At 43.5% G+C, this 25,238-nt stretch overlaps 1 protein-coding gene across 17 annotated transcripts in view; it reads left to right on the forward strand.

Annotated features, from left to right (window-relative positions):
- The first annotated feature begins 514 nt into the window (after window positions 1–514).
- TMEM177 (transmembrane protein 177) overlaps window positions 515–25,238 on the forward strand; it is a 57,235-nt gene continuing 32,511 nt past the window's right edge. For 16 of the 17 annotated variants that reach the window (XR_013930028.1, XR_013930029.1, XR_013930030.1 and 13 more), the window contains exon 1: window positions 17,328–22,020. The gene's annotated coding sequence lies outside the window, so the exon portion shown is untranslated. Of the gene's footprint in view, window positions 10,417–10,667; window positions 22,021–25,238 lie in introns of those variants that run through there. The other variant, XR_013930027.1, reaches the window with a different exon arrangement.

Below are 25,238 nucleotides of genomic sequence, written 5' to 3' on the forward strand. Positions count from 1 at the left end.
AGCAATTTCATGTGTGCGTGTGAGAGAAAGAGAAGCCATTTGGTGTGGGTTTTTGCTTCAGCAAAAGTGTTCACACCAGCTGCAACCCTCAGCTCTGCTCCCAGGCACTACGCAGCTCTACTCTCCTCCCTCCTTTTGCATTACCAGTGCTGAGCAGGGAGATGCTGCATATATCTGCTGTCAGAGCAGCTCTCTGGGCTGGTGGCAATGGCCAGATGGTTGCTCTGAAATATCTCCAAAAGAGGGAAAAAACCAAGAGCCTCCCAACCCAGTGCAAGTTCCTTGTAATGGCTGTGTCGGTAAGCAACGTGCTTGAAGGAACCAGGGGAAGCAAATGAAGCAAAGAGAAGGGTTAGGTTAAAATGAACACTGAGTCTCAAATCAGAGTCCTTGATGCAAACTTTTGCGTAATCTAAGTTTCCTTTCTCTTCCCCAGTTGCTCAGCTGTTGCCCATTTTATAAGGAGAGCAGACCCAAGAGAATATGAAGCAGAATTCAGATTTTTTTCTTTCTTTGTTTCCCATTCATTTGAAACGAGGCAGCACATCCTAGCAGTTGGCAAAGGAAATGGGGAAGCCGCCTCTCTGCTTGAATTTCTCACTGTTTAATTGCATGAATGCCAGTGCCGCTGTTAGGTGCCTCAGGTGTTGCAGGGATTCTTGCTCAGGTGGCCTTGGGACAGCATCACACTGCCAACAGCTTTCAGAAACACAGGTGAAAGAAACAAAGCTGCAGGCTTCAGGGAGGAGAGGACCTGTAAAAAACCTGGTGCCTCCCCACCTCCCCCAGCCTTACACACAAAATGGAAATCAGGGGTTTGAGGTGGGCTGCGGTAATTATGATGTCCCCCTGAAGTGACAAGATTGGCTATAAATATATTGTCAAGGTCAGTAGCACCAGCCTGCTCCCTCTATAGGTAACATTTGCACTCCCTGACAGACGTGTGTTCCCTCCAACAGGCTATGTGTACTGGCCAGAAAAGGCCTCTGCACAGGTTTCCCAGCAAATGCTTGGTGCATCAGCCCTCTCCCTCCCAACTCCATCATACTGTAGGTAAAACACCCCACATTCACTGGACGGAGGGAAAGCCAGGCAGAGGAAGAGTGTGAGACTCCACCATTCCTACTCAAAACAGCTATTCCTCCATGTGCTCGTCCTCCTTTGTGCCCCAGCTCTCTCTCGCATCATTGGTTCCATACACTGACATCTGAGTTTGCCTGTTTTCTTGTAACATCCTCCACGCACACCACTACACCATGGATTCCTCTAGGAATACACCCTTTGCTGGAGCACGTTTTTAGCAGTCCAGCTGAGGAACGATGTGTGAAGCACCCACATCCAGGTCAAGCATCCAGAGAGCAGCTCTTGCTTGAATCACCGCTGACTTTAATTACAGCACTAGGTTGCGAGCTCTTCCAAGAAAGAAGTGCTGGCCTCAGTTCTTCACTGCCTCCTATTTTGGGGCAAGCCAATGGGTGCAGCTCAGTGTATTGCACGATGCTCATTCCATCCTGGTAATACAATTACAGCAGTTGCTACTCTGCTCACAGCTGTGCAAACCGTGCACAAGTGCTGCGTGAGGGACAAAGTGTGTGTGCTGGGGTGGAGGGTCAGGTTTGGGGCTTTGAAATCCTCCAGCACAGCTGCAGTCCTGCCTGCTGGCAACCTGCACATGATGGTCCTGATCTGGGCTATCAGGGCAGGTCAGGGGCTCACAGCAACATGCTGCTGGCACTCATGGACAGGGGCTGCTGAGCTGCCGTACAGGTAGACAGGGGTCTGGGGAGCATCTGTCAGAGCCACTGGACTCTGCTGTAGAAGTAATAGTATTGCTGCTCTCAATTAGCATTCATACTGCTGCTTGGTGGTGAGCATCCTTACCGTGTCCACACTGCTGCTGCTTTCATCATCTCCTCCATGCTCTTCATTTTCAGTGTATTTGTTCATCTCTCTCCATTTCCAGACCATAATTATACTGAACATATTCCAAATCTCACAGTAAATCCCTTCCTGTCTTCAAGGCTCCCCCAGTGCTGATCTTCCCGGCACTTTCCCTGGCCTCAGGTTAACCCCTGCACTGCCAGAATCTCTTGACCACTGATGAAGGAGGTGCTTTAAAGACTCCACATCGCTACCGAGTGCTTTGCCTTCCAGTATCTCTCAACCAATTTGAAGTGGATAGGAAGCTATTATAGCCCATAAAAAAAGGTTTTTAGCAGAGTTTTGAGGTTTTTTAAGGAGTAAATATCAAAACATTGTGCCTTTCTAGCCCAGGGAGATACAAAGATGTCACAGCTCTTTGGAAACAGCATTATGCCACAGACAAAAGCTATTTTTGCTTCTCTTTCTCATTTTTAATGACGCTGAATAGCATTCTTTCTCTCTCCTCAGGGTACATTCTGGCTAATTCATATCTCACTGTAAATCAAAAGCATTTCCACTAATCTCAGCAAAGACTGACTCAGTGGAGAGTAGGATTTTGGCCAGGTAATTAGGGCATGAAAAATAGTATGGTCCTGAGGCTTTCAAAATTTCTCTCCAATATTTTTGCAATAGTCTCTCTGCAAAGGTGACCAGGCAGCAAAGGAACCTACTTAATAATTAACTAAAACCAGCACCCCTCCCCTGTGTAAAAGCTATGTTGACACCCAAATTAAATAATCAAAAGCCACTCTTAGATTCACTACTTTGTTACACTGATATTTGTGCTGATAAAAACATGGTCTGTTTCAACAGGTTTTAATTGTTCTCCTCATCAGCAGAGGTTTGATGGTGTCTTCTGATAATTGACAATATAAAACACCAGACTGCTCAATTTTTTGAAATGAGGCTTATGCAACGCACTGTTTGTCATCCCACATCATTCTCCTCATAGTCCCATCACTGTCAGCTGCATCACCCAAACTTAAACCAATTGACAGAGGGAGGGAAATAGAGACCTGAAACGTATCGAGTGTCACAGAATTAGTGAAATGAGTGGAGAAGATAAATGCTATTAATGACCTCAGGTTCCTGCACAAGGAGGAGGGAAGGGTGGGATGGAGGTGACCATTCCTAAACATGGGAGAGCCCATGCTGGAGCTCTGCCAGCGTATGAACCCATGGGAACAACATGTCTGTGGTTTTATCACTCCAGCTTTGACGTCTCTGTGCATGGCTTGCTTTGTATCCTGCTTAACTTATTAGTTGAGAAGGTACCCTCCTAATGCAGGCTATAATGTCTGTTATTTCCACAGATCACTGAGGGGACCGTGGGCATGTAAGTCCATTCCCCTGGGTCTCTCTTCCCCCACTTTCCTCCCCCTTCAGCGCAGCAGTGACAGCCCCTTCCTTCCCTTCCTACCCCACAGCTGTGAAGAGCATAAATACAGTGAACATTGTGAGCAACCCTCACCTATCACCTCTCTTGCCTTCAATCCCAAATATATTTCTATTCTTACAGCAAAAATGTCCAAATACTGTTTCACTCTAAGTCCCCTCTTGTGAGGTAAAGCATCTAACGGTGCCTGAACTAGCACACGCATCCCTGCACGGGCCATGTTGTCCAAGCAAGCACATGCACATGCTATGGGCCTTTTGGAGCCTATTCTTTACAAACCAAGTGCATTTTATATGATGCTTATATATGTCAGCACTTCACACTTCCTCCCCTCCCCGCCTTGCACTAGTTTGGGTTGGTAATTCACCATAGCTTTGACATCTGGCAGTACAATCAAAGCAGAATCTCACTTACCAAGGCTGCAAGGCAGGCAAATCTCTGTTTCCTTGCAGCTTTGTCACCTCATCCTGTTTCCCAGCAGAAAGTTCATAGCTGCCCTTGTGACAAGGCTCTTCTGCTACTAAGGGGATCGTTCCATGTCAGGATTGCTCAAGCAGCAAGCTGGTGTAATAAGTTTGTCTGAGCTCAAGCCCCCACCTATGGATGCTTGACCCTTTTCAGGTGTGCTAACATTTTTTTCTGTGGTTATGCCCTCAAAATTCTTTGAAGTGGATTTGCTGTAATGTAGCATGTCACACAGATTCAACTATTCTTGCCAAACATGTAAGAATACCTCTTACTCTATGTTATAAAATACTAATGAACACAGTGAAGTCTGGACTTTAAAAATAATTACCAAAAGAAAAGGAAATGTGATGTGTCGTTTTGTATTTTTTGGATGGAAGAGGGGCTGATCCAGCTTCTACTAAATTAGGGTTTAAGCCTATGCTTCCAACTGTATAATGAAGTATATTTATTTCTAGACCAGAACGTGCACACAGGAGCTTACTCTGTCAAGCGCAGATTTTTAAGCTGAGAAGGACAGGAGAGGCTCTAATGAGGATTAAACTCAACCCTTCCCACTGTGCCCATTCACAGCTGGCTTGTTAAGTGGCACTAAGTCACGAGATGCAGTCATCCACCAGCACGACCACATCTGACCCTGCCCCAGGAGCCATCCTGGTCAACGCCCCCAGACAGACAAATCCTTCATAGCAATATAAGAAAATCAGTGGGGGAATAAGGCAACATGTAAAACAGTTCAATATCTGACAGGTGATTTGTTGGGATCTGCAATCACTTTTGTTGAAAAGGAAATAGTTACTTTGGCAAAAATACTCTGTCACACTGTATAAAAGAAAAGAAAAGAAAAGAAAAAAACCCAAACCCCAAAAAACAAACACCTTGAAATTATAACAGAAAAACAAAGCTAGATAAATACATATTTCTTCCATTACCAGTCTGTCTTTGGATCTGGCTGATTTTAATCCCTTCCCCTTCTGCACCCATGCCATGTCTCATTTCAGTCCATTTGATGTTGAGCAGTGTGGTACTCCCACTAAGGGGTAGGACCAGGCTCTTACATTTGCTGTATAGCTGTCAGTGCTGGCTTGGTGTTTTTCTGGCTTTTCATATTACCTGCTGCTCATGCTTTGGATTTCTTTTCCCCTCTTTCTTCCTAAATGCTGCAAGTGCAAACCAGCTATCTGTAATCTTACAGCGACTCCTTCATTCACAGAGCAGGCACCAACACATCTCTGAGACCCCTCTGCAGCATCCAAGGAAAAATCAATTCCAGACATACCATATCAATTTCAACTCTTAGTAGGAACTGGCAGGGTTTAAATCTCTTAGCTCTGTATGTCTTGAATCAGCTTTGCCTTTCTTTTTTCATAGATACAGTGGCAGAGTAATCCCCCTAATTTTGAGGGAGTTTAATTCAGGTGTGCATCTGTCTAAGGAAATTAAATAAATGTGTTGCTTTCAATTTACTTACTTTTTCTAAGGCAGGAGGAAGATGTGAGCGCTTGCATTTGGAGGCCAATTCTGGATACTCCCAATGAGTATCAGCTACCTTTACCCTAGTCCCACATTCTCCAAGGGAATCACAATGGAGCAAAGGCTTAGTCTTGTTCCCATTCACATCAGTAATAAAATTCCCATTTGTTTAAATTAGAGCATGAGTGATCCTAAACTGTGACTCAGAACCGCACAACCCAGCTTTCGCTGGGTCAGGCTTGAAGGGTCTCTCTTAAACCACAGTATAATACATACCCAAGCTCCTTGCGTGCAGAAAACATTGGCTTATCAAATTGTTGTAGATTATCTTAAGTTTTATTGAATCTTTCTGTACTTTGTGTTTGTTTCTGAAACAGTTAGCTATAGGAACATCTTGATTTTAAGAAGTATAAAGAAGTGCCTGCTTGTTTACTTTGTGTAGATGGGTTTTTCATTTCCCAGCTAACAAAATGAGGCCCCAAACCCTGACTCATTCCTTTCCTTAACCAAGCTCCCACTGCAGTACTGTAAATACTACCTAGGGAGTTAGATTTGTTCTCTCACCCCTACAGCACCATCATTTTTTTTCCTTCCCTCCCCTAAGTCTTCTACTCTGTAAGCCCTCATGCTTTGCCCTGTGCCTTTATAGAAACAGCAGAAGCAATAAACTTTCATTTCCCTCTACAAACATTATGAAACTGCTTAATTATTAAAATGTCTGTGTAGTTTCACTGGAGGGAAAAAGTCAAGCCCTGCATGTTTTAATTGTTTGTTTTCTTCTCAGTTTCCTTGGCATAAGGCTTTATTTTTTATTTTTTTTTAGCTTAAACAAACATTTCTCCAGACTCCACATTCAAAAAGTTCCTGGTGAATTAAACTGGTTGAGGCTCACCAACCTGAATCTTTCAATGGAGATGGGATGAGGGGAAGTGTTCTCATTTTACGACAATATGTCTGTAGGGTATCGCCTATGAATCTCTGGAAATGGAAGAATGCAGTTTGCCTTTTAAATCCCAAGAGTTACAGTCAAAAACCTTCTTGAATCCGTAGCTGAGCTATAAGCAATGTGTTGCAGAAAGTGTTTTCTGATCAAGACTTAGCGAATGCTGTAATAACCTGTGATTCAGGAGGTCTTTGTCGTTGCCAGGCCCTAGTGTGGGGAGCTCTGCAGAGGCAGCTGTGCAGGTAGGGCTGCCTCCCCACACCTCCCCACCAGCACACCTCGCAGCAGTGATGCAGGACATCGGCTCCTGTCTGGAGAAGCAGCCTCCTGCCAAAGAGCTCAGGCTCCTACCTCCTGCCCCAAACTCCTCCTGCCCATGCTGGGAGCTGCCCACAGGAGCTGCAGGCAGGAGACAGCTCTCAGTTCCCTCTCTCGAGGAAAGCTGCTAGCACTAAGGCTGAGCCTCCCTCTCTTTCTGGATTTCCAAGGCCCCTCAGGCTGTGCCCCAGCACATGGGCAGCACAAACATGATGATTCCAGCATATCTGAAGTCACCATGCAAGGGATCTCAGCATGCTTCATGGCTCCAGTCCAAGCCTCAGCCAGCTTGGGAGAAGTTCCAGACACACGCAAGTTCAGGACAAATGGCCAAAGTATTATTTTTCAGCCTAGAGAAAGTTGGCTTTGTGAAATGGGTCCAGTGAAACCTGGACATATGGTGGCTTTAGCTGTAGAGAGCTTCATGTGCATAATCTGCCTCCCTGCACTTCTGTCGGTGACAGCTGTGAGGTCACTATAATTATCCTGAATTTGGATGCTGAGCAGCAGTGAGCACTTGTCTGTTTGGAGGAAGAGAGAAAATTTGTTTGCAAACAGCTTGTAGCCTAATGTCTTCAAAGTGTGCCTGCCCCTTCTCGCTTGTAAGGACTGTGCACTGAGAGATCAGGCAGAGGATTAATGAAGGGGATACTCATCTCCTCATCTACTCCAGGTTTTGTTAAAGCTGAGTCAGTAAACCCGATTAGTTGATGGAATGTCCAGGCAGGATTAATTTGGGCTTGGAGATAGGCTGGTAAATAAATGCTGGGTGTGTTTCTACTCCTCTGTCAGGGCTGCAGGTTGAGTTTCATGTGGATGTGGGACGTGGTGTGACCAAGCAACTAGTTCATGAGGGAGATTGTCAGCAATGAGTGGGATGAGATGGGTTAGTCTCTAAGCTGCCAGGAAAAACAGAAGGGAGGTCACTTTGTTCTCTCTTCGCACTGTTTGCTTGATATTTTATCAGAATTGCAGGCCCCTTCTCCATTAAAGAATTATTTGTCTGTACTCCAACTTGGACTCTTGATAAGACAGGGAATTTTAAATTAGAGAGTCGTGCTTGAAGGAGTCATACAGTTCCCCAAATTTCTGCAGGAAAGCTAAGTCCAGTTCAGTCATTTATCAAGTAACACCCAAAAGATACTAAAGGAAGCCCAGAAGGATCCAGATTTAAGGCCAAGAAGACAGTGGGGTTGTCCTGGTCCTACCTGCTGGAGGCAGAGCACATCATCCTGTGTGCACTACTAAGGTTACAGCAATGCAGATTTTTCAGGACCAAGAAGCTTCGTGGATGGTGGCGATCAGAGTGGGATTCGTTTCTCAAAACCACACTTGTGTGTCAATCATTCATGTGGAGGGTAGTAGCTCCACCAGAGGAGCTAAGGCGACTGACGCTACAAGGTCAGTAGACACCTCGGTGTTTCATGAGCAACTCCCAAGGTGACAGTTTACAGAAGGACTTACTGTACCCAGGGCTTTCTCCAAATACTGATTAGGCTTTCCAGGAAAGTTCAGTTATACAGGGTACATAAAAAAGCATGGTGTGGTGATCTCTGTGAAAGGATGTGGCATGCTCTGCTTCAGAATTTGTCCATAAAACATCGAGCACCTTCAGACAGACAAAACTGGGGCCTCCTGCCCGGATTTTACTCTGCCCCTACTCATAATTACTAAAGGTCCTTTAAAGTGGGTAATGTTACCTGCTCTCAGCTGTGCAGGCTTACTGTGCAAGCAAGATACTGTAACACAAAGCAGCAGGATGGCATAGGGAGGAGGTTTTTTAATCTTTGACTTGTTAATGACCCATACAGCTAATTTCAATCATTTGTATAATTATGTTTAGACAGAATGTGTTGATGTTTTGCTTTTAAACCCAGAGGGCATTTTTAGCATCTGCTAACTCTATTTCAGTAATTTACTAAAGCTTGAATAAACTCTCTGATCATAGAATCATAGAATGGATTGGGTTGGTCCTGGAGAATCATTTTGCTCCAGGAGTGGCACTTCTCTAAGAGCAGCCTGTGGAGTCACACGTATCACGTAAGAAGTGACCCCATTCTTGAATGTACAGATTGCACAACATAGCTCATTTCATTTGTGGGCTCAATGCTTCATAAATGATACTTTCCTCCAGGGACTGTTGTGGGAAGGCATCAGGGTTTCGGTCCTCTGTTTTCTGAAGCTTTGTGCTAACCAGAAAGCTTCCTCTCCTCCCAAGTAAGAATGCCAGTTCTCTCTAAATATTCTGTACAGTACGCTCCAGATTTTATGGAAAATACCTCTAGCTGACAGATGATGACAAATGGTTTGGAGGGGATACTTCTGATTTTGCATGTACTCCTGGGAGTCATTATCATTACTCGGGAATAATGGCTTTAAACTGAAAGAGGGTAGATTGAGATTAGATATAAGGAAGAAATTCTTCATTATGAGGGTGTTGAGGCACTGGAACAGGCTGCCCAGTGAAGCTGTGGATGCCCCATCCCTGGAAGTGTTCAAGGCCAGGCTGGATGGGGCTTTGAGCAACCTGGTCTAGCAGAAGGTGTCCCTGCCCACAGGGGATGCTCTGGTACCAGGCTGAAGCCTTTCTCCTGAGAATAATAATTATCAGGACTGCTCCAAATTCCTTAACTACAACTAATCAAGTCCCCCCCTGTGTAAGTGCATAAGACACTAACTGCCACTGGAGATGACAAAATGAAACCACCCCTGGAGAACTGACAGGGCTGAGCCCATGCTGGTTTCAGTCAGCTTGTGCTCCACCCTGCTTTCTCATTACAGGCATTAGTCAACAGCCGTGGCACAAGCAGACAAATTTCTCTTAACAACTAACTGGGAAATGCAGGGATACCTTTTCCTGTTGCCTGGACCACAAAGCACCAGGAAATCTAGCAAGGAAACTGGTCTGCTGGTGCCTCTTCTAGTAGCACCATATGAAACCTCCGAAAGGTGGAGGGTTGGAACTACCTTTTGCAACTGCTGCCTGTTTTCAGAGGGCTGGTGCCCAGGGCTGGCTGGAAGCTGATGGAAACAGGCATGTGTGGTACAAAGCCCAGCAGCCAGTGCTGCTGGGAAGGGGCCACTTGTGCAGGGGACATGTGAAATGCCAATGGATCAGTTGGAAGAGCAAGGTGGCATGTGTGCATTAAAGGGTGACTGAAGTGGGAAAACTTTTAAAATCATCATAAGGCATTTCCCTGAGCAGAAGTTCCCTGCTGAACAGAAAACATGGAGAAGGAATTCAGGATGAATTTTGAAACTATTCTTGTCCATAACAATGCAACAATTACCAGGTAATCATGCTCCTTGTCATGCTCCCCCCACTACACACACACACACACACACACACACACACAGAGGGATCTTACTTGGCCCACCTACTGTTTGGAGCCTTGTGTCTAACATTGGCTGAAAGGTGTTCAGGGCTCTGAACACAGCTGGCTGCTGCATAAAGTCACTAGCTACCAGCATGAGGAGTAACTGAGGTCAGTCTGTTTTTCAAAAGGAAAAAAAGTATCTCTACCTGGACAAGTTTAAACAGATCACTCTTCTGCTCAGAAAAGGAGAATAAAACCAAGTTTAAGCAACTAAAGAACACATGCAGTCCCAATGATCGCCTGGAAAAGATTTTGAATTGAAACTGGTCTGTGTGTTTATTCAGAGCTGATTATGTCCACACAAATGCACTTATTTTTCTCTGCTATTTTTCAAAAGATCTCTTTTAATTACCTTCGTTTGAGATAGCATTTGATAGCATCTAACAGCTGAACAATCCTGATCATCACTTCTGATTACAAGAGACTAGACAAGGTGGGAAACTTGAAGTTTTGCCTTATTTGCTTCAGAGCTTCTATTACTTTTTATGCTTGATCCAGAGCTCACTGGAGTCCAAATGAAAGTTTGTATTTCTTTTAGTTCAATACCTTTGCCAATAGCTATTTAGTCACAGCCTGACTGCTAGCATATGTAATCAAAACAAGTCTTGCAACTAGATGGTAAACAGTATTTGTGGAGAGCAGAGGCTCAGCACAGATTTTCAATCTGGAGAAAGAGGCTCTCCAGGTCACTCCTGAGGTACTTTGGCAGGGTGAAGACAGTGGCATGAGTGCTCAGCCTGTGTTGTCAGTCTGGCATGATTTGCTTAGACAGATTGATTCTAAAATGACCTGAAAGCAGCAAGCATTCAAGCATTCTCCTCACAATCCTCTTCTGATATTCCTTGCCTGGACCTACAATAACTTGGGAATGCAGGTTGTTACATCTGAGGCATGTAGTCTCTGAAAAACAGAAAGCTTGGGGTTTTGTCCAGTGCAGCCAGATTTTGTTACAGCCACTTAAATGGATGAACTCCTACACAGACAAAGTTGGTTGCTCTATTTGGGCTTTTTTTTTCCTGTTTTCATGTGTATTAACTTACTCCTTGCAATCCCAGTGGAACAGAAATCAAGCATTTCCTCATTAAAATTTAGCACTATTAATTTTGGCATCCTCTGTGCAATAAGCACCTTTATTTCAGATTGCACATTGCCTACATTTTTCATCATAGACAGCTTTACAGAATAAAGCAAGAAATACAGTGTCAATAGTAGAAGCAAAGAAAAGACGAAAGGACCAGGTTGAACCTCTCAGGCACTGGGTAGGACATAGGCCAGGACTACATTAGACTTGTGGCTGTTATTAACAGAACAAGGTGTTTAGGTTCAGAGGTTTTATTAGATTCTTTCCCCTACACTAATAATAGTAAACACACAATTGAGATCTTGATTTTTGTGTGAAATGACTAACTAGCCACTGACCACATCCTTAGAAATGGTCCTTAATGTTTATCAAATATGCAGGTTAGAAAGGAAACAAGACTGAGGTGGCTTGGATCATGAGAGGAATCAATTAATTCAGGGGAGATTTAATAGAGAGAGGGAACATTTGCTGGTAAGTCAAATGTCTGTTTTGGAAGAAAGGGAAAACACGCAGAAGAAATTGTATGTTTAGTTTTTTTCTATTTTGCTAGGCTTTGTGCAAATGAAGTTTTTCTTACTGCTGCTGATCTAATGTTACCATGGATAGGCTTGGAACACAAACAGGCTTTGATTTTATCTTTATCCCTGGGCTACAGTTTCTGTCTGTATGTGTGTTCCCATGTAAACTGTTCATTCTAGCTGCTCATTTGCATTAAGCAACAATAAGTAACTGAAAGGTATGCAAGTGTACTTAGTAACAGTCATCCTGTCCTGTAACTCTTCAGTCGATGAAATATTGGCATCTGTGTGCAGCAAATCAGAATATCAAAGTGATCTGTAAACAAACATCAGCTCTTGCTGGTTACAATGCTGTTCTGTAAGTTTTCCTAAGCTTAAATCCTTCTCCTGTTAACTTTGTACAAAGAAATCATGTGGCAGAAATATTTATTAAAACTTTATTCTGTTTCTGAGCTGAGGACACCATGACTCATTCTCACCTGGTTCTTAGATGTCATTACTCATCTGTGAAGTTGCCCTCTGAAAATCACTTGGATGTCTGTTGCACTTGATATGGCTGCTCTCAACTTTGTCTTTTAGTACTAAATTATTTATGGCAAGCTAACCAATAAGTAGTTGTAATAATATATGATAAGTTTTCCTTTGTCCTTATGAATAACACGGACTGCTCCTCCAAATGCAGCTTCCAGCTTTTTGATTGACTCTCCAGTTTGTTGGCTCCAGTCTGTGTGATTCTCCAGATGTAACATGTGAGATCAGTCACTGTTATCAACTCCAGATTAGTAGGAAGATTACTTCTGATGAATGCAAACCATTCTTGGTATTTAACAATTTCTGTTTCAGAAGGTGGATTATCAGTTTCACAGTCTTCTGAAGTGTTATCCCTCTATCTTCTCTTGTGATTCGTGATACACAAATGCAAACTGCTGTGATAATAGGCCTTTGCAGGCAGGGTCTAACAATTGCAATGTTCCTGCCTTGCATATTCTTTGTCATAGTACTTCACACTTGTTCATCTGCACGCAGCACGCTATCCCTACCATAGTCCACAGACCTTCTCAGCCCCTTGTTTTTATTTTTTCCTTGGAGAATACCTTTAATTGGGGAAAAGGAAGTTTCTATTTTGGGTTCAATCAATATCTTGTGAGGAGACTTGAAAAGGATGTAACACCCTCTTGAGGAGCCCAGGAGACAAACAATAGCCTCTGAAACAAAACTGTTTTCTGTAAACCAACCTAAGTTCCCCTTTGTAGGATACTGGTTGGCTTGAAGTTTGTCTCAGGGATTTCACACAAGTTTCTTCTCATGTAGAGTTATTCAGTGGATATGGAAGAATCCAGAAGTGTTATTGTTTATACTATGATCATGCTTTATAATTTCCAATGATACTGAAGCTGTGGTATTTCACTTTTAGTATTTAGACCTGGAGTATGATTGCAGTTTTAAGCAGCTCTTAGGGGACAACATACAAATCTGTTCTGGAGTGACTGTAGGTGGAAACTGGATCTTTGGATACTGCATCAGCTGTGTAGGTCTTCGATGCTTATTTTGAAAGTTACCCACAGTGTCTTTCCTTAGAGTTTACCTTTGTAGATAGAACGCTTATGCTTCAAGCCAGCTCAAGGAAATTGTACATAGCGTAAACTTCATCAGACATCACCAGCAACACGTATTTGGAGCAGCAGTAGATATATAAAATAACCTGATATTGTGTTATACAGATTTCATTTTAGCAACTATCCTGATGTCCTGGTTTCTGCTAGGACAGAGTTAATTTTCATCCTAGTAGCTGGTACAGTGCTGTGTTTTGGATTTAGTATGAGAATAACGTTGATAACACACTGATGTTTTTAGTTGTTGCTAAGTAGTGTTTATACTAAGTCAAGGACTTTTCAGCTTCTCATGCCCTGCCAGCGAGAAGGCTGGGAGGCACAAGAAGGTGGGAGGGGATACAGTCAGGACAGCTGACCCTAACTGGCCAAAGGGATGTTCCATACCACAGAATGTCATGCTGAGTACATAAATTGGAGGAGCTGGCTGGGGGGGAAGATGGTTGTTCAGGGGCTGGCTGGGCATAGTCAGCAGGTGATGAGTAATTGTGTTGTGCATCACTTGGTTTTGGTTTGTTGTTTGTGGGGTTTTTTTCGACTTTTGTTTCTCTTTCTCCTTTTTTATCTCCCTTTTCAGTAGTGGTAGTAGTAGCATATTTTAATTTATTTCAATTATTGAACTGCTCTTAACTCAACCCACAGGTTTTACCTTTTTTTCCAATTTTCCTCCTGGTCTCACTGCAGGGATGAGGGTAAGCAAGTGGCTGTGTAGTACTTAGTTGCTGGCTGGGATTAAAACATGACACCTGAAAAAGCTATTGACCTGGAAAGCTAGTACTTAAATAAAGACATGCTAGTAAACTATGTAAACAAACCTGTCTGTTCCTGATCAAATTCATTGCTTAAACAGGAATGAGTCTCCATAGATGGTACTGTTTTCTTTAGGCTTCTAGCTGTGAGGGGATCTCTTCAAAACTTCATTGCAAGGATACAGCACACACAAGTTTATCTGGTCATATTTAAAGCTACAAGAATTCCAGTTTCAGAGGTCTGTGCAGCCTGAAGAACAGCTCAATAATGTTTTTTAAAGTACTGCAAGATCTTTAAGTGACTCCTGCAATAGAAAAGCAGACTATTCAGTGGCTGAACATCTTATGCTTTTCCCTAAGAAGGCAGTATGGGATCAGACTCCTCCCCTCCTACACACAGACACATACCACAGTGTCAAAGCAGATATATTTCACCTGGTTTGGCAGAGCAATTGGCTTATAGAAAACAGCTTTGGTTTACTGTGGCTGCTCTCTGTTTCACACACTCCTTGTAAGACTTGATCAGCTCCCACACAGAAGCTGGTATTCTTCCCCAGTTAAACATGCTGTCCAAGAAAAAATGCTGTGGGTTACAGCTACAGATGATCCTGTCTTCTCATGATGACCTTTTCTTAAGTATTTTAACTATGAGTTTCTGACTAAGAAAAAATTAGATGCCACTTCGAGAGTGGAAGAAAAAAAAGTAGCTAGGTAGATTTTATTTTTAAATTAGAAACTCCACAGGCTGGGAATGGGAGTCTCCAGCAAAAGCACTGGGCAAACTGGCACTCAGTAGGGAAACAAAGAAAATGGTGGATTTCCAGTGGCGATAGAAAATTATTTCTGCATTAATGGAATGTATCTTTCACTGTTGTTATCAGCATGAGTCTTCCTTCCCTAGACAGTACAGATGTGGATCTAAGCTTTGGTTGTAACACTGAATAAGGCATCTTAAACTGATTAGGTTTCTATCAATTCAATACGTTCCAAATAGATCTCACTTTAACATTCAACTTGCATTTCCTCTTCATTTAATCCAGTTATTTCTATTGATAACTTTCCCCTAGAACTGGGGTGTCTTTTCAGCTGACCTGAGGCAGGGTGGAATCTGTGCCCTGTGCTTGTGTCAGGAGAATGTTCTCCTTCATAGGCTTCAAATGCATGAAATAAAGAATTGTCAATGAGAATATTATGGCATTCCTGATTTGACTTCCTTTGCCCAGTCTCAGCTGGCACAATCTGATCATTAGAATTGAAACTACTAAGGCAGGAGACATATCCTTGCACCTCCTTACACACTCTGCACCACTAAAGGACCCCAGACTTGGGCATATGCTTCACTGAGGCTATGAAGACATCAACCATACACTTCCATTTCTGAATAATTCTGTACATGCCAACAGATTTTATGTTTAATTACCATGGTTTATTTCTGAAATGTAGCCTTAGCAGATAACAGTGCCCACCTCCTTGGGAGTTTTTGCTGTGATCTTGTCAAGTTTATTGAGAAATCAGTCTGACTGCATGAAAAGACCAGCAAACCAAATAGATGCCCACCTGATTGTTTTAGATACTGTCTTTGTATTTTCCAGGTTAATTACCAGAGAATCTGACATGTACTAGATCTGGTGTACAAAGTCATGCTCTGTTAAGAACAAATGGAAGAAATGAATTGCATTTCATCTCCAGTATTCAACCATACCACCATTCTGCTTTTCTTAAGCAAAACACATAGTTCCATTTCTTTGGGCATTGCATCCATATTTACTTTGTGCTTACGCCAAAACACTGTATATGTTACAGCCAGCATTTCTGATTCATAGATACACTCTTAGATCTTTATGTTGTCATGTTCCATGTACCATTCTAGCTATGCATAACATGGAATATTTAATAACAATCCTCTCTGTGGTATTTTCACCAAAGAGCAATCCTCTGAATGCAATTGCTTTCTGTATCCCAGTTATGCCAGCAAAAGCCAGGAACAAATCTACCTCTAGACCAGAATTATAAACATTTTAAACTTTTGTTCCACAACACAAAACAGACCTAGTCCACAGTTTCTGTTCCCTGACGCTCTCCTGCCAGAACAGCCTATGTTTGGTTTGTACCTTCCACAGCTCTTAATGAGATAGAAAAATATGTCCTTAGCTGCAGTGAGTCTTGGAAGGTCGTAGTGTTTGCTAAGTACTCCCACTATGGAGCAGAGCCCAGTGACCACCTAGGCTGATTGACTCAGTGAACCAGCCCCAATTTCTGCTTGTCAAATATCATTACCTTTGCAGTAAGGAGATCAGGAATTTTAAATATTACCAAAGTTAGATAATACGATCAAATCTGTTAAATATTACAGCACTGCCTCTAAGAATTGGCATCCTCCCCTGCCCAAGACATGCTGCTTCCAATTCTGAAGGAAAATGGTGCTAATCAGCCGTATTATGAAGACATGTGACATCTTAATTCATTATAGCTACCTTTCTTTCACTACAGCTAGCTAATTGCAGGACCAGAGCTTTTGAAAATAACGACTATGTTAGTTATAGACAATGCACAATTGTCCTGGTTACAAGTTTAGCTTATATGCACTGGCAAGAAATCCCAGGCTAGACAATGAGCTTAACATTTTTAAGTTTTGCTCTGATTTTACCAAATGGCATCACAATGACATTTGTAATACAACTAGACCCAAAGCAATTTAAAATGCAATATGGTATAGGGTCTGTCTGCACAATGTGCATAGACCCAAAGCAGTATTAAATAGTAGTAGAATACTTGCAGGACCACAGAGTTCAGCATGAATTGATTTGCCCAGAATCTCTAAGTGGTTTGGCTTCTCAGCTCTTTGCTGCGGGTATCCAGATTTTCCACGAGCATCCATGTTAACCTGCATATGTGTCTGTTAGCCTCAGCCAAGACTGCAAAGTACACTCAGATCAAGGATTTTTTTATTATTATACTTCAGGAGTCCCGTTTCAGAGAAAGATTTTCTCTTTTACTGCACAGATGCTTAATCTTTATCATCAACTTTTGGGGCATCCAGCTAGAGCTAAGAGAGCTTGTACAATTAGTCCCAGAATTTCAAAAAGCAGTAGCAAAGCGATTAAAACGTGATCACCTGCATGTTTGCCCTTTCCCATGTCTGCCACCACAAAGAACCTGCCTGAGTTTTAGGCAGATCTGAACCAGCAGAGGAAAACTTCAAAATGTAATGCCAAGGGTGTTTGCATGGAAACAGAAGTCAGTCCTACAGTCACGTAGCAAGCTAAATGCCTCACAGCCTCTTTGCTGCCTTCTAAAACACTAGCTTTTGATCCCTGACCAATTATGAGCTATGGTACACTGGGAAGAAAATCTCTTCCCAGCTCCTCTAAAGACTTTGTTCTACTTTGATGGCTTTGATCTATATACCTGCCAATCCCAACAACACAATTGGCCATCTTTTTGCTCCTTCTTGAACAGTGGGGTCTGAAGGTTTGGTTTGAGACCAGAAATGGAATCCCCTATTCTATTCCAACAGCTGTGTTTCTGAATGCTCATCCTTTATTATGCTTGTCCATATGTCACCCCTCTTGAGAGGGCAGCACAAGGTATGTATTTATCTTTAAGAACATATGCGTGTCCCAAGAATAAGATAAATAGTTGGGAATAGATCACCTTTTTCTACAGAAAAGGCTTAACAAGGAGACAGGAAACTTTTTTATACTACTACTTTTTTCACGTGGCTTTGATTATCAGCGTAAGACTGAATAGCTTTTGGCATTCCAGCCAAACCTTAACGCAAGGGAAAATGTGGATTCTAACCTGTGCTATCTGAGCCCATAGCAAATTCCTAGAGTAGAGGGGAAAAATTACAGTAATATCCCACATCAGCTGCGTGACAAGAATGTTCCGAGATGAAACTATAACAAAAGCAGTGGAAAGGGGACATGCAAGGAAATATTATCAATATTGTCCAATATTGTCCCTTTTTCAGCAACTGAAATTGCTGAAATCTCAACAGCTACACCTTCATGCTTTTGCTCAATGCTGTGTACACTTCAATCCCACTTTGCTATTAGCTGCAATATGGAGATGTGCAAATTGCTCAGAGTGGCAGGCTGGCAAAGCATTTTGCCACCAGCTTTTTTTCCCCTTCAGTGCAGTAAGATGACCATTTAAGCATGAACAGGCTGGACCTTTTGACACCTGTCGAGAACCTTAATGGTCACTTAATATGTCAGTTTTCAGTGCATTGTCTGCCGCCTTCTGCTGAGTTGGAAGTACTTCCAACACAGGTCATTGTAAGTCACCTAAACACAGGTACTTTCTAGGTACACGTTTTGCTGAAGAGCCTTGACTGCCCTTCCATGCACTCGCCACTCATTACTGAAGCACTATGCTCAGCAACATTGAAAAGCCGTCCAGGTAGCGGCACCAAAACCAGGGGGGCACGTCATGCCCTTCCTTCGCAACAAGATCTTCCCCAGATCTGTCAATACACCTCACTTCAGAATCTTTTTGTAGGCTAACATTTCCTCTGTTACTCATCAAACTTCTCTGTCCTGAAGCCTTTGAATTAAAATGGGAATGATTAATAAAATCAAATATATTATTAGAAGTTTGACTTTAAGACAATTGAAGCAAATGAGTTGTTAATGGTTAATTCAAGATACAAATATTTCTGTATGTCCTGCTTCATTAAGCACCAGTAAATCCTTTGTCTAAAAGAGTAACTTCAAAAGGAAGCACTCCCAGAAGACAGATGAGCTGATTGGAAGTTCACCATAAGGAATGAGCTCAGCAAAAACTAAAGGAAAGGTAATTCCAGCAGGCAGAGACTGTGACCACCAACCCATTGACCACAAACTCAAGAAACCCCCCAGACCCCAAAAGAAGTCGAGACTGAGCATGCAAACTAATTAACATGAGAAGTGAGAGAATTGCTTCACAAATAGGAAACCGAGTATTAAGTAATGAAGGAATTCTGTAATTTGTAACCAGTGAAGGCTGATGTCTTTGCTTGCTGAACTGTATAAATAGTGTAAAGTTTGACAATTGGTGAGCTGGGCATTTGTGAGTGACCACCTAGCTCCCTACTTGTGCACACTACAATAAAAGAATAGAAATACCTCAAACACATTTGTGAATTGGTGCTGCACACTGGGTAAAGAAGCCACCTATGGACACCATCTTTAATTTGACAAACGCTCTTGTAGAAATCCCTGATATCTACACTGTCCAGTCCCTTGTTTTTCATTATTGCTTCCGCAGACAATTAGCTGACGATCCTTATCCTGCAGACTATAATTTCTCTCTTCCTGCTATCAATGTTACTCTATGATCATAGACTCACACAGTACATTTTAGTCCCAGAATCCTGCAGCATCTCTTCCATCTGACGCCTGCAAGAACTACATGAAGAAATGTTTGGCACATGTAATATTGTGTAAACTTGGGCCAGTTTATGCTTCATACTTCATGCTACCCTCCAACAGAGCTTATGTCTGGAGGCTGGATTACACCAAAACCTGCATAAAAGGGCAGATAAATGGACTCCATAGAGGAAGAAGAGGTTGGGGGAAGAAATGTATATATCTCAGACTGCTGGACACTCACTGACTGACCACATTTACTTTGGAGATCACATAAGGAAAACAGGCTGTGGGACCAGAGAAATCATTAAGAGAAGTCCATGACTTTCAGTTCTGTACTTAAGACTCAACTTTTTGCTAATGCAACAAGACTTTATATATAAAATTGTAAGTTAGAGCGGCAGGTGATGGTAGGCAGCTATATGTCTTCTGGTAAAATAAAACTGTAATGTAATTTTGAATGAGTAACTTAGAGCATGTCCTATAGCACCACCTAGCAGGCTAATTTAAAAGTGATCTATATCACTGGATCCCTGACAATAACGATGTGCTTACGCAACAGAAATAGGTTGCACTTCAATCTTCTTTCACCTTCCTTGCTCTAACAGCTGCTTCTTGAAACCAGAATCATACCAACAGGGTAAAGTTACATTAGTAAAGTTGGGGTCTCCACTTTTCACAATCATATTTATTATAAAGCTCTTAAGAGAAACCATAGTGCAAATGCAATGCTGTGCCAGCCTCTTGAGTTTTTGTGTAATAAACCATCGGATTCTAGACAGCTGATACAGGAGGCAAAAGCATCTTTCAGAAACTCACACTGTGCAAACCCATCCAACCCTCCCCTCCACATTCACCGGTAGGATAAATAAGTCTTAGTGACTCTCAGGCTTTCCAAATCCATCATCCCACTGTGTGTTGCGGTTAGTGAGAAATCTGGTCTCCAGCTGCCCATCATCACCTGCATGCACTTATTCTTCATACATCTGCATGAAGTATGAATTTCAATGCAAATTTACAAATTATAAGTTTTGGTAGATGATGAAGCTACATGCTGAGGCCACAGACCCATGGCTATAACAGCTCTCTGCTGATATAAAGGGGGAGGTGAAGCTCTTGTCTCCTTTTTTTCTGGCTGCCTCCCACCTTTTTACAGCCCTGGCACTTTTCAGACTTTTCAATGATCCAGTTCAGCTCGCTAACCTGGTAGAAAATGATCCCTTTTCCCCCATTACTATGTTTCTGCTGCTAGTGCGTTAAAAGCAGTGCACAAGAGGGTCTGATAGATGCCAGATCTGGCAAAAAGTGGTTCAGAGGGAGACAGAGGTGAGGAAGGCGGAATCTTTCCTCTGACTTCTCCCCTTGGGTGCCAGCGAACCATTCATCTGCCTTGCCGTATTGCAGAAAACCGTAACTGAAGGGTAGAACCGTACCCTCTCACAAAGGAACGTGTTTTCTTAGTAATTAGCAGTTTGTTTATTGGGAGTTAAAACCAAGGCTGTCATTAACAGTTGCTGTTCACAACAAGGAGGGATGCTGGCTAGGCCTAGTCAGGCCTGTTTAGCACTAGCATTTCTAAAATGCAGGAGATCATCTAGTAGGAAAAAGATAGGATAAACACCTTCATTTGGATACTTTCACCCAAGTCCTGGAGGAAGACCTGAATTTGAATGGAAACTCCTAACCCTTTGGTTTACAATCTGAATCCTTTTATGTGAGAGCAAATCTCAGGCCAAAAGATCTAGGAGCTGAACCTCTACTGGCAAGAAATGCCTCAGTCGGGGGCTGCTACAAAGAAAAGAAGGCCTGTTGAAATTATTCTAAGTAGATAATAACCATGGATTTCTTTTATTTCTGTTCTGCTGTCTCTTAACCCGCTACAAAGCATTATTTCCATTTGGATTGTGAAAACAGTTACCTCACAACCGAATGGTTACCTCACGATGGCCTGAAGGGACATGTTAAAACAGCCATCACAGCACCCATGGATACCTTTCCTACAGACGAGGCAAACCCAATCTTCCACTATCCACCACCCAAACGAAATCCCAAGCTGGCCAAAAGCTATTCCGTGTCCTTGTTTTGCACGGACTGTAGAACCCAGGGCAAGGCCGGGCTTACTGGAGCTGTGCCCTCAGCAGCCAGCGCTTACTGACGGGTCTGCCGAGGGACGGGCAGGCCTCCCCAGGGCTGCCTCAGAACAGATCCACGCAGGATTACTGAGACACTACAGCAGCCATCTCCTGCTTTGAGCAAACTGTAACCTGAAAACGAGTAAAAATCCCTGCACGTGTTATTTTCCTGTTAGGGATAGCACATAGAAAACAAATGGTACTTGATGGCCATTAGCTACGCCACGGCCATCCCAGAACGCGTTGCTGCACTGCGTTGGGAGGGCTGTGTTGGTAATACCTACGGGAAGTATTTTGCAGGAAAAACACAGGGAGCTGCAACATGAAACACAACAACCCTGCATGAATTTATGACTCGGGGGGGAAAACCAGCCACCGCACACACACACACCGCGGCCGCAGTTGCCGCCCGGGGTGTCCCAGCCAGCGCTGGCCTGGCCCCTGGCCCCTGGCCCCTGACCCCTGGTCCCCGGCCGCAGGGGTAGCTGCCCCCGAGGGGCAGCTCTGCCTCTACCGCTGCCGCCCACCCACGGGGCTTCAAATTCCTGGGAGCCCGCCAGCCCCGGATGCCCGAGCTGGGGCAGCCCCTCCACAGCGCTGCCGCCCGCCCCTTCCGCCCGCCGTACGGCAGCGGGGAGGCGGCCGCCCCGCCGGAGCCCCGCCTCGGCCGCCGCGGGAGCCTCGGTAGGTGCGGGCGCGGGGCGGGGAGGCCTGAGGCGGGGGGCGCCCCGCGACCGGCCCCCAGCGCCGGCAGCAACGGGAGGGACGGGGACGGCCCCCACCCCCCCACGCCACGGCCGGGGCCTGGGCCTGGGCCTGGGCCCGGGCCCGGGCCCGGGGCCGGCCAGGGCCTCGCCTGCCCCTCGCGTACAGGCTGTGAGGGCCCACCCCCACACACCCCCTTTTTTAAAAATATTTTTATTTTTCGACAAGTGAGCCTTGAAACCCCGAGCCCTGTACTCTTTGCCAGACTGACGCTGTTTTAAGCTGAGCTTTCCCCTCGGCTGTGTGTAATTAAAAACAAAGATAAATTATCTCTTCGGTGCGCCCAGTTTGAACTTTAGCTGTTAAAATTCGCAGGCTGAAGTGCAGTTACAAGCCTGTGACACCCCAGAGATCTAGACGATGTCAGTGTATGGGGAGACCACCTTACATGCCTTGCTGTGGCTTCGTGGGGAGTAACTAAGTGCTCAAGCCTGTAGGGTATGGTCCGTGTAACGTTGCCTGCCTTATACATAAATGGCCTAAAGTTGACGAATAAAAATAAAGGTGCCATATGCAGGTAGGGCTGCAGTGGGGTCTTCTGCAGGAGCTGGGAGTCTGCACTGGCCCTTGGGGAAGGTCTGAAAGCAGGGATGCTATAAAGTGTCCAGGGTGATTTTCCTTTTATCTTTGTGAGTATTTACTGTCGTGAGACAGCGAATGCTCTGTGGCCCTTCCTGCTTGTCCTTGCGTGAGGTGCGTGGTGGGACTGGCAGGTGCAGTCCCGGCAAGAACATGGCCTGGGCTGCTGGGGGTCTGCCCGTACACGTTTGAAACCATGCCTGCAGAGCGGCTAATTCAATTAAAAAAATTCTAAAAATACTTAGCCGCTGTTACAGTTTTTATGACTGGAGCAGGAAAAAGGTTAGTGTTAATGCACTGAGTGCCGTTACGGCTGGTTAGGAGAAGCATATAGATAAGCACAGCGCTTCCTGCCCAGCTTTCCTGTGGTTCACCCTGGGCTGCCAGCCTGTCCAGGTGTGCTTCCCGGCATCCCGAGGCGCTGACCAGGAGAGGGGGACTTTATTCTTGCAGTGCTGCTAATCTTAAAAAGATCTGTTAGCCAGCCCAAATGAGAGGACATTCTCTAACATGTGTGGGAGAAACTTGGGAAGTCCTTGGCTGAGCTGCATGTGTGGATCAAGTGGTAGTCTTCATACAGTCATCCCCTTAGTAGGGCTGCCACACACACCCCCCCACACCCTGTCAACACCATGACCTTTTCATTCAGATCTAGACTACCAGATTTGCCAAGAGGTCATTAACGCCAAAGAGATAATTTGGGGTTAGTATTACTGTTTTCTGGGGTTTAGCTCTATTATCAAGGAGGTTTTTTCCTGAAATTGGGTTTCATCCAAGCTCTTGGCCCTTTAGTGTGTTTTTCTTAAATAATTTTGTCATGCAAATCACCACCTCCAGTCTTCAGCAGAATGTAAGAATACCACCACTTATTAAACTAAGAAATACATATTAAATTGTTGTGTACTCGCATGCATCATTGTTTTTATTAAGCACTCAGTATGTGTTCAGTGCAGTATAAACATTAAACAAGATTATTCTTCTCCTGGTGAATTTGCAGTCTGAAAGAGCTTCATAGGAAGGAGTAGTAATAACATATCATTAAAACACCGCCTTTAATTTAATCCCTTTTTGTTTCCCTGTGGTTACTGCTCATTTGCTGTTGATCGTGACTAGTGTAACCTGGCATGTCATGCAGTGCTGTTTCATGATTGTTACAGCCCCCAGTTGTCCGCTCTACCCCTCTGTGGGAGGTTCTTGTTCAGCATGAGTGGAAGAAGAGAACATATGTCTGTGTTTCAGCTGCTGTTGTACAAAGCCCAGCAGCATAGCTGAAACCCACCTTTGATGGTACTCTACACTAAGCCCTTGGTTGTTGTATCAAAGCATGATTTCCTTCTGCCACCTCAGCTTCCTGTAAGGACAGCTGGAAATACTAATGTCTTCAACAGCTGCAACAAGATTCTCTGAAGCTCATGTGTTAAAGCCCTGAGAGAAGGGACATTACAAGATCAAATGAGAACAGGGACATCCCTTTCTCACTGATGACTTTTGGGTTTAAGTGCCTAAGTCACTTTTATATCTTTATGGTAGCATCATTTTAGGGTTGAATTCTGTAGCCAATGGAATTTTTTAAGAGATTGGAGTTTTCCTGGGCAGAGCACATCACATGGCTTGGACCATAAAAAGAACTGATATGATACTCCCCAAGGGAAGCAGGATTCCTGAATTGAAGGACTTGGCGAGTTTGAAAGTTTTAAAGTTTATCTGGTTATTTAAAGAGTTACAGCATAGTTGTCTGCCCTGAAACTATTTCTGTTCCAGTTTCTGTTCTGGATCTGCATGTATTATTTGTTAGAGAATTTATTTCAGAGACAAAATTTTAAAAGTAGTCACTGAAAGCATGCTGCTTTCTGAAAAAAAACAGCTGCTTTTTGCTGAGTAAGCTAGAACCACTGCCTGGAAGTTGAAATCCAGGGGGAAAAAAAAAAAGAAAAAAATACATACTGTACTTTTATTTTTTTAAAAAAATCTGAGGTTGACTATCCATTAGAACAAACTCTAAAGGAAAATTCTGTCTCCTGAAATTTTCAAATCAAAATGAGATTCTGTTTTGAAAGTTGTAGTCAAGCTTAAGTTACTGAATTTAGTATTGTTTACTGATTAAAAATATTGGAGCTGTACTGTAGAGGAGGTTAGCATAGATTAATCTAAGTATTGGCTCTTTCTGGCCTTAATATATGTGGTCTATGTCCAATGGAATGCAACGGTAGGATTGTGCTGGCAAGGGCTGTGCTCAGTAAATACAGAATGCATATTGATTGCTGGGGAAAGGAGGCAGTATGGTGGCTTATGGTCTTTATTGCAATAAATTGATTTACTGGAGGAGAGGGTGAAGTTAATTCTTTGTATCAAGCATCTTAAGTTCCAAGGCCCCAAAATTAATGAGTATCCCTTCCTCTGTTAAGGTGTTTTGTTAATGTAAGAGAGTGACTGTTTCTTTGGTTACTGTGCTTTGCTTCTTCTCATGTGTTTTTGCTTTTTTGTATTTTTTTTAAATGCTACGGATATGAGAGACCCACTTATGCACACTTTAATTCATGATTTTGTGTTATAAACAG

The sequence above is a fragment of the Falco punctatus genome (genome assembly GCF_963210335.1).
Source record: "Falco punctatus genome assembly, chromosome: 8".
Taxonomy (NCBI): domain Eukaryota; kingdom Metazoa; phylum Chordata; class Aves; order Falconiformes; family Falconidae; genus Falco; species Falco punctatus.